Source organism: Pseudophryne corroboree, chromosome 6 (assembly GCF_028390025.1).
Source record: "Pseudophryne corroboree isolate aPseCor3 chromosome 6, aPseCor3.hap2, whole genome shotgun sequence".
NCBI classification, from domain to species: Eukaryota; Metazoa; Chordata; class Amphibia; order Anura; family Myobatrachidae; genus Pseudophryne; species Pseudophryne corroboree.
In genome coordinates this window covers 148,534,500-148,547,178 of record NC_086449.1, presented here as the reverse complement: position 1 = coordinate 148,547,178, position 12,679 = coordinate 148,534,500, and the positions used below count along the sequence as shown (strand labels likewise).

Sequence of the window (12,679 nt, the reverse complement as noted above, 5' to 3'; positions counted from 1 at the left end):
TGATTGCCATCACCTGTGGTGAGCTAGTTAATTGATAAGAAAGGTGTTTCACCACAGGTGATGGCAATCATACATTACCAGGAAAGTCCAGGAACAGAGCATTTTCTCCCTCATGAAGAGGGTCAGGTAGGCAAGTATGCGGTGCATGCATCGCAGCCTGCATACACATATATCTGAGCAATTGTGAGTCGTATACATTTCAGTCATTTGTATTTCAGTCTCTGCCAAAATGAGGAACTTCTGTATTTGTGCTAATGTGATCAGTCTTTAGACACCACGCTGATCCCATAAGATTGCATACCTCAATCCTTACACCAATTTTGGATAGTTATTATGAAGTACAGTTAAAGTATGATTCAAAGTCAGCTTTAAGCAAGATTACGTACAGTGGGGGTAATTCTGAGTTGATCGCAGCAGGAACTTTGTTAGCAGTTGGGCAAAACCATGTGCACTGCAGGGGAGGCAGATATAACATGTGCAGAGAGAGTTAGATTTGGGTGGGGTGAGTTCAATCTGCAATCTAAATTGCAGTGTAAAAATAAAGCAGCCAGTATTTACCCTGCACAGAAACAAAATAACTCACCCAAATCTAACTCTTTCTGCAAATGTTATATCTGCACCCCCTGCAGTGCACGTGGTTTTGCCCACCTGCTAAAAAATTTCCTGCTGCGATCAACTTGGAATTACCCCCAGTATGATTTGTGTATGGTTCTCCCAGGTCTCATGCTGCCTGCGCTGGTTCTGTCATTGTCAATCTCAGACTTGTAATTTATTTTGGTCTCAAACTTTTACTATGGCAGTATCAATTGGATGTGAAAACAGATCAGCTCATATGGTTATACTAGGTGATTCATCACGCCCTACGGGCGCTCTTCACACCATCGTAAGGGGCTACGCCCCCTTAACCCTTGCACACCCTTGTGGCGTGCAATATTTGTATTACATAGAGTATTACCTCCAATCATAATTGTGTGAGTGGTTAAATATTGCATGGACAAAGGGCGTGCAATGGTTAAGGGGTCGAAGCCTCTTGCAACGGCGTGAACAGTGCACACAGGGCCTGATTAATCACCTAGTAGGTGCTGTGGTTGAGGGAGTGGAGGGTGTGGGGGAGACGCGGGTGTGGTGGTGCTGCGGGTGGGGGAGGGGGTCCGGGACCACCGCAGGTGCTGGAGGGGGTGTGTGGGGGTGCCGCGGATGGGGCTCGGAGGTACTGCAAGTCTGGGAGGGGCGGGTAATGCTTCTCCTCCTGGAAACAGCTAAGCTGCTGTCCTCCCTTTGGCAGTGGCTCTCCCGGAGACTCGCACAGCAGCCAAACAGCCAGTCACTTTTGTTAGCGCCGATGTCCCAACGCGCCGCATTACAGGTAAGAAGATGCACTCAATAAACTACAGCTCCCAGCAGCCCTTAGTGCCGGAATGCTTAGGCGCTAAGGGCTGCTGGGAGCTGTAGTTTATTTAGTGCGTCTACTTCCCTGTAATGCGGCACGTTGGGACACCGGCGCTAACAATAGTGACTGGCTGGCAGAACTGACTGACTCGCTGAATCAATGTAAAAGTTGAGAGTGCTGTGCAGTGTCAGTGACACTGCACACCCACTGCACTGCACAGCACTGTCACCTTTTACATTGATTCAGCATCCAGACATTACCCTCCACCAGGGGCGGATCCAGAAGAAAATGAAAGGGGGGGCACCATGATAGAGGAACGGTAATAGTTATATTTACATGCACCTAAGGCACGCGTGCTCCCCGACAAGGAGTGTGGTTCTCCTTTTGAAAAAAAAAAGAAGTGTCAGTGATCGCGCTGAGCCCAACAAAAAGTGGGTCCCACGGACCCCTCACTTTTAAAAATTGGGGTCCTATCTGTCCTTTTCTGGGTCCCATCGGAATGAAGGTTCATATTAATCTTATTAATTATTCAAATACAGACTTGATTTCGAAACTACAAAAGTATTGCGAGGAGGAGGAGGGGGTGACAGTGCTGCTGGGCTGTGTAGCATACAGGACACTCTGCCCCAGAGCTGTAACTAGACATTTCAGTGCCCTTTGGCAGAAAGTAAATTGGTGCTCCCCCTGCCATACTTCAAACTAAGGACAGTGCGCACCAAAAATTTAGGGGTGTGGCTTCATGGGGAAAGAGCATGGCCACATAACAGTACCAATTCACATTACACCACACAGGTAGAGCCGAGCGGATTCGGTTTTACTCGGTTCTCAAAACCGAATCTTATTGGCTCACTGATGTCACGTGTTTTGGATAGCCAATAAGATTCGGTTTTGAGAACCGAGTAAAACCGAATCCGCTCATCACTACATTGCACCAGGTAGAGCACGTTATACACACTGCACCAGGTAGAGCACGTTATACACACTGCGCCAGGTAGAGCACGTTATACACATTGCACCAGGTAGAGCACGTTACACACACTGCGCCAGGTAGAGCACATTATACAGATTGCACCAGGTAGAGCACGTTACACACACTGCGCCAGGTAGAGCACGTTATACAGATTGCGAAAGTTACAACACGTTATACACACTGCACCAGGTAGAGCACGTTATACAGATTGCGCCAGGTAGAACACGTTATATAGATTGCGCCAGGTAGAACACATTATATAGATTGCGCCAGGTAGAACACGTTATACACACTGCACGAGGTAGAGCACATTACACACATTGCGCCAGTTAGTGTTCTATACACATTGCGCCAGGTAGAGCATGTTATACACGTTTTATATGGTACTAGGGAGTAGCGACAGAGGTAACAGGGAATAGGGACAGAGAGAGGCACCAGGGAATAGGGACAGAGGTAGCAGGGAATAGGGACAGAGGTAGCAGGGACAGAGAGAGGCACCAGGGAATAGGGACAGAGGTAGCAGGGAATAGGGACAGAGGTAGCAGGGACAGAGAGAGGCACCAGGGAATAGGGACAGAGAGAGGCACCAGGGGGTAGGGACAGAAGTAGCAAGGAGTAGGCACAGAGGCACCAGGGGGTAGGGACAGAGGCACCAGGGGGTAGGGACAGAGAGGCAGAGAGAGTGCAGCCAGAAACCCCACCACCATAACAACACCCTCCAGGGACCAGGCCCCCACCGCTTACCATGGACACTGCCAGCAGCAGCGGAGTCAGGCCGGGGGGTATAGTCCGTGGATCTGCATGAGAGCACACCGCCGCCAGCCTGGAGTCAGAGTATGCGGCCAGGGTGAGCGGACAACGCGGAGGGGGCGGCCGCATGGGTGAGGAGGAAGAAGAGGTGAATCAGCGGCGGCGGCATCCAGCCGGGGGAATAGGGGACCGAACTGCCCCCACCTCAGGTACAGCAGCGGAGTCAGTTAATCGTTGGGGGGAGAGCATGCAGAGCAGAGGAGGAGGGGAGGGCGGGAGATCACACTGTTCATGGTCTCCGCCTCTTCCAAGTTCCTCCCTCTGTTCCGTCCCTCCCACCGGACTGATTGACAGCACAGGACAGGACAGCGCTGCGGCTCACAGCGCGGCCTGAGGGAGTCGGGACCCGGCGTTTTTTTTATTTTTGGGTCCCCAACATCAATTCCTGGGTAACGACAGGGGGGGCACGGGCCCGAGTGCCCCCCCCTCCTGGATCCGCCACTGCCCTCAGCGATATCACCCACTCTATCCGTTACATTAGCCATCTCGGGGCTTCCAGGCCGGCAGGCCAGGTGCTGTGTTGCGGAGTCAGGGCCTCTGGGGATCTGGGTGCGGCTGTGGCGGGGGAGGTACTTCTGTGACATCACGTGCAGAGGAGGCTCCAGGGCTCAGAGAGTATGCGGCACAGGGAGGGCTATGAAAGCCTTCCGCTGCGCAGCTTTCATACACATCTATGCTGGTGGCCACAGCAGCTTTTGTTCCACCAGCGCTGAGGCTAGAGAGTGGGGATTGTTTATGCCGGAGAGGGCACGCGGACTGGCAGCAGGACATAGGGGATCATTCCGAGTTAATCGCTCGCTAGCTACTTTTTGCAGCCGTGTGAACGCATAGTCGCCGCCCACTGGGGAGTGTATATTTGCTGTGTAAGTGTGCGATCGCATGTGCAGCCAAGCGGTACAAGAATAGTTTGTGCAGTTTCTGAGTGGCTCAGAACTTACTCAGCCATTGCGATCACTTCAGCCTGTCCTGGGCTGAAATTGACGCCAGAAACCCGCCCTGCAAATGTTTCGACATGCCTGCATATTTCCAAACACTCCCAGAAAACGGTCAGTTGACACCCATAAACGGCTTCTTCCAGTCAATCTCCTTGCGATCGGCTGTGCGAATGGAGTCTTCGTTAAATCCATCGCACAGCAACTATCCGTTTTATACCCGTATGATGCGCCTGCGCATTGCGGTGCATATGTAACAGGGCTGGGCCATGATGCAGTGCCTGCTGCCGTGCAGGTGTCTTCACACTGCTTACCTGTGGCCGCTCCTGTCACGTACAGTACGCGAAAGCGTCAAGGAACCCAACCTCCCGGATCAATCCAAGACGCGGACACCTCCTCACAACAACGGTCGGCGGGCAGCCTAAAGAAAAGGAACGCACCGATTAAGACGTATCAACCCGGCTGGGTGGAAGGTCATCACTGGCCAGAGGACTCAGCTACCCAATTTTCACACACTTGCGCGAAGCGTGATGGAGGGGGTCTCACGTCCGTGAACAAACCCCTAACCGGTATACGGGGGACGGTAACAAACGAACACAGATTGACGCGGTTCTCTGCTTCTGTAGGGGCAAATAGAACAGCCTCCCTAACTGCAAGCTTCTCTAACGGCTAACAACTAATTACAGCCTAACTACGCCTGCCGAACAAATTAACGGTAACAACTTAGACTGCTTGTTCTAATCCAAACTAACAGAGATCAGACTATCAAGATACAACTACAATACAACAGTTGGATTAACAGCCGGCACAAAAGATTAACCCCGAATGACAAACTCCACTTACCGGTTACTGGGCTTTGGGTACTTCTCCCCCCTCCTTACTGTGGACGCGAATGGGGTTCTGTTATGGACAGCCATCCATTCAAGATTAACGGGCAGTTGAGACGCGTGGGATGGGACCGTTACGCCACACCCTCTCCAATTCCTTACACGGTACACCTCGTGGAATCAGCCGGTTCCTTGCACCCAACCAGACGTGGGTTCTCCGGGAGCTGCCGTACGGACCCACTTCCAACAGAACCTGTCTGGGCCAGTTCTGTACACTGCAACCTCTGGTCCTATGGAGTACCAGGTGAGGCGCAGGCCGGGGGCCTGGGTGAGGCACAGGCTGGAGGCCTGGTGATGGGCACAGGCCGGAGGCCTAATGATGAGGCACAGGCCGGAGGCCTGGTGATGTGGCACAGGCCGGAGGCCTGGTTATGGGGCACAGGCCGCGAGGGCCTGGGATTCGGGCACAGGCCAGAGGCCTGGTTATGGGGCACAGGCCTGAGGCCTGGTTATGGGGCACAGGCCGGAGGCCTGGTTATGGGGCACAGGCCGGAGGCCTGGTTATGGGGCACAGGCCGGGAGGGCCTGACTAACGGTGGCACAGACCGGAAGGGCCTGGATGTCCCCGCAGGCCTAGTGCCTGTCCCTTGTGCTCTAGGGAGGAATCAAAGATAAGTAGAGGTGGCCCAAGGCCGCCTACCCGTCACGGTGGGAGAGGCTGCAGCGGGGAGCTTTGTCAGCTCTTTTGCTTCCCTCACGCTGCAGCACTCTCTGCTGGACTTCCGCTGCTGGGCGTCTTCCCTCGCCGATTCTCCCTCCGGCGTCTTCCTCCTCCTCTTCTTCTCCGCCGTCACCGCCTCCACCGTCGCCTGCGCCGCCACTGCTTCTCCGTCTTCTTTCTTCTCATGGAGATCTTCTTCCGTCCACGCCCGGCACCCGACTGAGCTCTCCCGCTCCGCAGCGTCTCTTATATGACGCTGGGAGAGGGCGGAGCTATTGGCTGCCAATGCGTGACCCGCGATTGGCTCGCGCTTGGCACGCCATTCAAATTGCCGCAACGTGATTGGAGGGACCTGAATCCTAACGGATGCAAGTCCCTCCATGCCGGAAACCCGCCGCCACGCCGGAGCCCGCCGCCGCGCCGGAGGGGAACGGGGAGCAGCACTCTCCACACATACGCATGCGCAGTAGTGACCTGATCGCTGCGCTGTGAAAAAGGCAGCGTGCAATCAGGTCGTAATGACCCCCATAGGACGCTGCAGTAAAAGGATTTTTTCCCCTATCTACAGCACAGAGACTTGCTGCAGATGCAGTGACATACTTTCCAGCTGTACCTTTTTAGCAGGTACAGTACCTTTTTTTATGGTCTGTACCGATTTTTGGCTCTCCAAACTCCCATTGAAAGTATAGGAAAAGGGGCATGGCCTTGCCACTTTACCCGTGACCATGCCCCCTTTTGGAATTTGTAGCCATTTTTACGTGTAAATTTGGGATGTGGAGCTGGAGCTGCAGCTCCATCAGCCCCATTGTTAATTCTGTTCTGGGAACACACAGCAGTCAAAGGGCAGAGCCTCCCATTGGATGTAACCTGTGTGGGAGGGCGTTTCTCGCCCAAAATAGCGAAATAAATTGTGTACACATCGTGATCCCAATTGACTGGGTGTGATAGATCTGCTGCTAACCCAATGAGAGCTCCTGGAAAATGTGAGGGTGTGATCCCACTAAAATAGGCGCCACCTATATAGAGTGTAGACACCACAAAGGTGAATAGGAAATAAAGTGTACGTTCCTTACAACAACTTCATAGATCTTCCAATCCACATTCAATTCTGTATGATGTCCACTCCACATGTAGGAAAAGACATATCATATCATGTGTAGTACATCAAATTTATTACAGTAAATACAGGTACATAAAACAATGTGATGTCCCACAGCGATGCCCCTGAGGGACTGAACAATTACCAGAACAGGTGGAGAACTGATGGAAAGCAGTTCTCAAATCACGTTCTTATTACTCATCCAAAAAGAGCAAACTACCCGGGCAGGCAAACTCAGGATAAGGACCAATCTGGTTTTCCCTCAGAATTCTCAGGAGCAGCTCCGGGAATAAAGGTCCACTAACACAAGCAGCCAACGCGTTTCAACCCTCCCAATGGGGTCTTTTTCAAGGCAGTGTGTTAGCATATCATCCCCAGGTCCTTTTAAAGTCTCTATTGACCAATCGTCTAGTCCCGCTTGGCACGTCATTTTCCCGCTTTTTCTCTCCGCTTACGTCATATTAAATTGTCCGGGCTGGCCGTCACTGTGAGTCATCTCCTACGGCCGCTATTCTCAAAAGGAAGTCGCGCACGGACTTCGCCGCTACGTACTTCCGCTCTATTGATGTCCGGGCGGAAGTGCGTCCCACATCGGCATGAACGGACGGGCGGAAATGGTAGATGTAAACAATAATGTACATTTAAAAATGAACACATTGAATCCTTTACTAAAACCTGATAAAAGACATCAGAAACAAATACCATTAAGGATAATGTAATAGACATATCGGTAAAAATGCAAAAAATGCAAAATAGCAGCATAACAAATAAAAGTCAATATTAATTAAAAACAATAAACTGACAGCATCAATGAAAGTGCAATGGTCCAGGTAATAGCAGCATAACAAATGAAAGCTAGAGAAACCATTTCAGTTCGAAATCACTATTCAAACCGAGGACCATTGCACTACAACGTTAGCAAGTATGTTTAGTTTAAACGGTTCTTGGACAGAGAGATTCCTCTTTGCATGATAGGAAGGGTCAGATAAAGGTTGAAAGGTGGTGTCTAGTATCCAGCTGTAGGGTATTTTAAGGGTAACATTTCGGTGTTAGTTAGGAAAAGATCGCTCGCTCCTGCGTATAGTTATGTACAAAAGTAGTTTATGGACATTAATTGTATTTTGCTGTTTATTACACATGCGGGGAGAATCCAGAGGATACCACCCACTACAGCAGTTGGGGAAAGACACAGCCCACCTGTTTAAATCTACATATGACCTTTGTTATAATGCAGAGACACATTCCTGTGTCCAATGAACAATGAGATTGTAGGAACCATTGTATTGTGAATGTATGCTGTGTATATAAAGACCAGCATTGCCTGGCCAGTCACTCACTCTCTCAAAAGGCTTTCTCTTTGAATGCTGAGGGCTGGAATCAAGGACGCGCTTGCGAATCATCCCCACGTATGTATATTTCTCTGTAGCCATTTTGTTCGCCATTGCTCATGTTATTCTCTGTTATTGTGTTAGATTTTGATGTTAGTTTGTAGTGTATGATATGTATTGTTTAACCTTTTATTAGAATCTATCCACAGTGGCCTTAGAACCATGTGGTTTTCAAATACAAATCAGTGCTGTGTTGTCACTTTCCTGCCAGGGCTTTTAAAGTGGTTTAACCTGTTTAACCTGTTTAAGGTGTATAGGCATTGTTAAGGTGTATAAGCATTGTTAAGGTGTATGCACTGCTGATACTTTGTATCACCAGCGCTACTTAAAGTTTAAAGGTATAGTGCTTTGCTGCTAAGGTTTAAAGTATAAGCATATCCTTACACTGTTTCATTACTTAAGGTTTACTGTATATCATTCTGTGAGCGTCTGTGCCGCTCGTGTCTTGCTCCCACGGCCTAGCGTCTTCTATGCTAAGTGCGTACCCTTACGGTACTCAGTGCGCCAATAGCGTACTCAGTCCGTAGTAGTATATAGCTTATGTTTAAAGGTAATATTTGACATTATCAATTGGAGGCAATCGTCCGGGCCTCCTCATATCCACAGCCTAGCAGGACAAGGCAGACTTTACCCATCAGCAAAGGGCGGGAAGGTAGTATCCCTTGTTAGCGTTTGGTGGTCAGGGATACAGTAGTGCTGATTAGATAAGCGTCTGCTCCGCTTGGTTTGTAGGGATGCTGGTGGGATCCGGATCCGAAAAGTAAGAACGTTAAGCTATTGTCTTTTAAATCTGTTTTTTTTTTAATTTCTGTTTGGTGCAAATTGCACACGCAACACATGTAACACACGCACACACCTGTACTCTGCATATCTGACCATATTGTTGCAAAACAAGGTTCAAATGAGTCATATTGTGTTTGATTCAGATTGGATTGCTTATCTGTTTAAGTAGGTTTAAAAGTATATTTAAAAGTTGCTGCAAAAGCCTTGATATAGTGTTGTTGTTTTTTTTTTTAAACTCAGGCCTAAAATAACTTCAGGGGCTTGCATGGTGATTTTTTTTGTGACAAAGGAAGCCGCATGGTCTGTCCTCCATTTTGTGTAACCCTCATGGATGTGGAAGGGGGAGGAGCAGCGGCCATTTTTGAAAGGTCAATTTTTTTCTAAATAGCTGATTTTCAGTCTACTCAGGAATAATCAGCCGTCCTTGGTCAAAAAGAAATCACCATTTATGAGTTACCAATGCATTTATTTAACCCATGCCATAGTCAATTACAAATAGAATCAGATGGGGTTTAATAAAAGTTAATAGTAAGATGAATATTTGATGTAAGAACGACACACAGATATAAAACAAAGTTTTTTTTTCTTCTTTACCTCCACGATTCAGTTAAACTCTGCTTGTTGTAAGATAAGCCATTGAAATGCAAATTAACCTGTGCAACAGTTTTTTTTCCTGGCAGTGAAAGGCCACCTTCACAGACAGTCAAAGGCACATTCATATGCAAATTAGAGGAGTGAATGGGTCTCGGGAGACCAGTGAATAGTACATAGATATAATATTATAATTATGTGTGTGTGTTTATATCAATGTATGTTCTGCAAGATAGCTATCCAATATGAATCATACTATTGGAAGCATTGATTACTAGATTCATTTAGAATTGTATTTTGTGTACTCTGCATATCTATTCGCTTGTTGCCATTAGCATTGATTATTAGATCATTTTGACCCGTGCTGAGAAATTTGTTGCTATTTAGTTAAAAATATAAAGTGATATTTAAGGGAGTACATGTAAAACACACACGCAGCCTGGCCCAGTTATAAAGGCTTATACAGGAGATACTGTGTGATGTGGGTAAGCGATTATAGTTGAATATCGTTTACATTTATAGAAGCGTGTTATTTGTATTGTTGCGGACGCATCCGGCTTTTGTATACATATCTCGGACCACGTGCGAGATTGCGTACGCAACACAGAGGCCTATACACGTGGCGTGTTTACGCAACATGCGTACAGATGCGCCCTCTAAATACTAATCACACAATAGCATTGTTTTAGTTTAGGCGATACGGCAGCCACGGGATAATAGCACAAATTGATCAGTATCCAATATTTAGTTTAAATACCTTACTTTACTGTAGTACCTCTGGGGAGAGCTATCAGTTTACGGGAAATGATTTTTCTGATCAGAAAACTATAGAATGATAGTGTGGGCTGAAAAAGGTATGAGTGTATTGAACTCCGCTTGGTGGTCTTGGTGGTCTTGGTGAAGCACGGTCTAGGTGAAAACGTGCGAGCACGGTTTTGGTGAACACGTGCGACGGAGTGTGCTAAAAAATTTTGTGGTATTACGCTCCGGCTGTTGTGGAGCACAGACGGAAGAGACTCCAATGATCCTACCATTTATAGATAACAAGTGTCTATAAGTGGTACGATTGGACCGCACGGTTGTATGTGTAAACAATAAATGCAACATGATATGAGGTTGCATATCCATGCGTAAATCTTATCCTCATACGCGTTGTAGTGAGCACATGCAATCGTGATTTGTGTAAAATAAAGGTAGGGTCTGCAACGGCTACACGAGTCTGCTAGAAGGCGGACCGGGGATACCCGGAGCAGAAGAAGTTCAGTGGAAGAGCTTGAAGGATTTCCACCGTAGACTTCTGTGTTTGGTGCATTTTAGGAAGTTTTTCTGTGTTAAAAAGGTCCACAATGGAAGCCAAATGCACAACACAGGGACATGTGGCAGTCAGGGTTCAGACTGAAGAGATGTGCAGACCCCGGGGGTCTGCTCGGTTAGTAATGTGGGGGAAGTATGGTCCCCACAGTGAGACCTTTTGTGATGAATGGACACGAATGACTGTGGGGGATAAAGCACCATTTCCTGGGATAGGTAGTTTTGACTCAGAGGTATTGCATAATCTAAGGCTTAGGATCTGTCTCATAAAGTCCCAAAAACAGAGGATCAGACACACAAACTGTTTACATTTATGGCAACAAGAGAGTGATATACAGAGGGAATTAGCTTACACAGCTGGTTCCAACACTAGCAGGAAACTGATGGCAACTGGAGAAACAATGGCTACAGAGAATGGCATACTGGGATATGATGATAATACAGGTTGAGTATCCCTTATCCAAAATGCTTGGGACCAGAGGTATTTTGGATATCGGATTTTTCCGTATTTTGGAATAATTGCATACCATAATGAGATATCATGGTGATGGGACCTAAATCTAAGCACAGAATGCATTTATGTTTCATATACACCTTATACACACAGCCTGAAGGTCATTTTAGCCAATATTTTGTATAACTTTGTGCATTAAACAAAGTGTGTGTACATTCACACAATTCATTTATGTTTCATATACACCTTATACACACAGCCTGAAGGTCATTTAATACAATATTTTTAATAACTTTGTGTATTAAACAGTTTGTGTACATTGAGCCATCAAAAAACAAAGATTTCACTATCTCACTCTCACTCAAAAAAGTCCGTATTTCGGAATATTCCGTATTTCGGAATATTTGGATATGGGATACTCAACCTGTAGTGCACTTAATAAATGTAGTAATGACAATAAGAGTAAATGTAATAAATGTGTTAATGACGATAGGAGTAAAAATGATAAATATACAAATTCTAACCCGTGCCAGTTGCACCCCATGTTAAACTTCCCTCAGGATTACAAGCAAGAAAGTGAGCCCAGCACGATGTCGGCATTTTTTTTTCAGCAGCCACCATAGAAGACACCCAGGTGGGCACGGCCCAATCGGTAAAGGCAGTAGTAAAGCCCCCTAACGGAGGGTCAGGTGAGGTCGTGTCCACAGGTAAGTACGGTATTGTATGTTATGCACAGACAATTGCACCTCACATTGTAGAGTCAACACAAGATGGTGTAGTTGAACTTAATCCTGTCAGGGTGATTGCAGTCCCAAATGGAAAGACTGACGCTCAGGGAGTCACTCCCGTCAGAGACATTGCCATGCATTGTCCCTGGTCCCGGACAGAATTGAGGACAATTATGTCTGAATTTCCCGATCCCAGGAGAGATCTAGCCGCATGCCAAAGGTTCATTAAAGAACTAGGTAACGCCGCCGAACCCACTAACAAAGATTGGCGGACAGTACTGCGGGCATGTTTGCCCTCTAGTATTGACCCTGCGAAATTTATTACTGATTGTAAGTTAGACGCAGAAGTACCTCTCACTGAAGATTACAATCAGGAAAATGTTAAACAGATCAACCTGCAATTAGGAGTATATTTCCCAACGGTTGTCAAGTGGAACAAAATTTTCTCCATTAGACAAAAAGAAGGTGAAACTGCTTCTGATTATTTCCATCGAGCATCAGAGGAAATGGCTAGATACACTGGGATCGCGGACATTGAGGAAAGTGTACATCATAGAGAGGTAGCGGTGTCCGTATTAATGGAAGGTTTAAAAGAAGTGTTGAGAACAAGGATACAGACCACTCAACCTAACTGGAGAGGTATCTCAGTGGCTGCATTAAGAGAGTCCGCTATCG

General features: G+C 47.3%; 1 protein-coding gene across 1 annotated transcript in view; it reads left to right on the top strand.

Moving 5' to 3' along the window:
- The window catches only part of FER1L5 (fer-1 like family member 5), a 926,196-nt gene that overhangs the window by 759,085 nt on the left and 154,432 nt on the right, over positions 1-12,679 (top strand). The gene's annotated exons all lie outside the window — the stretch shown is intronic.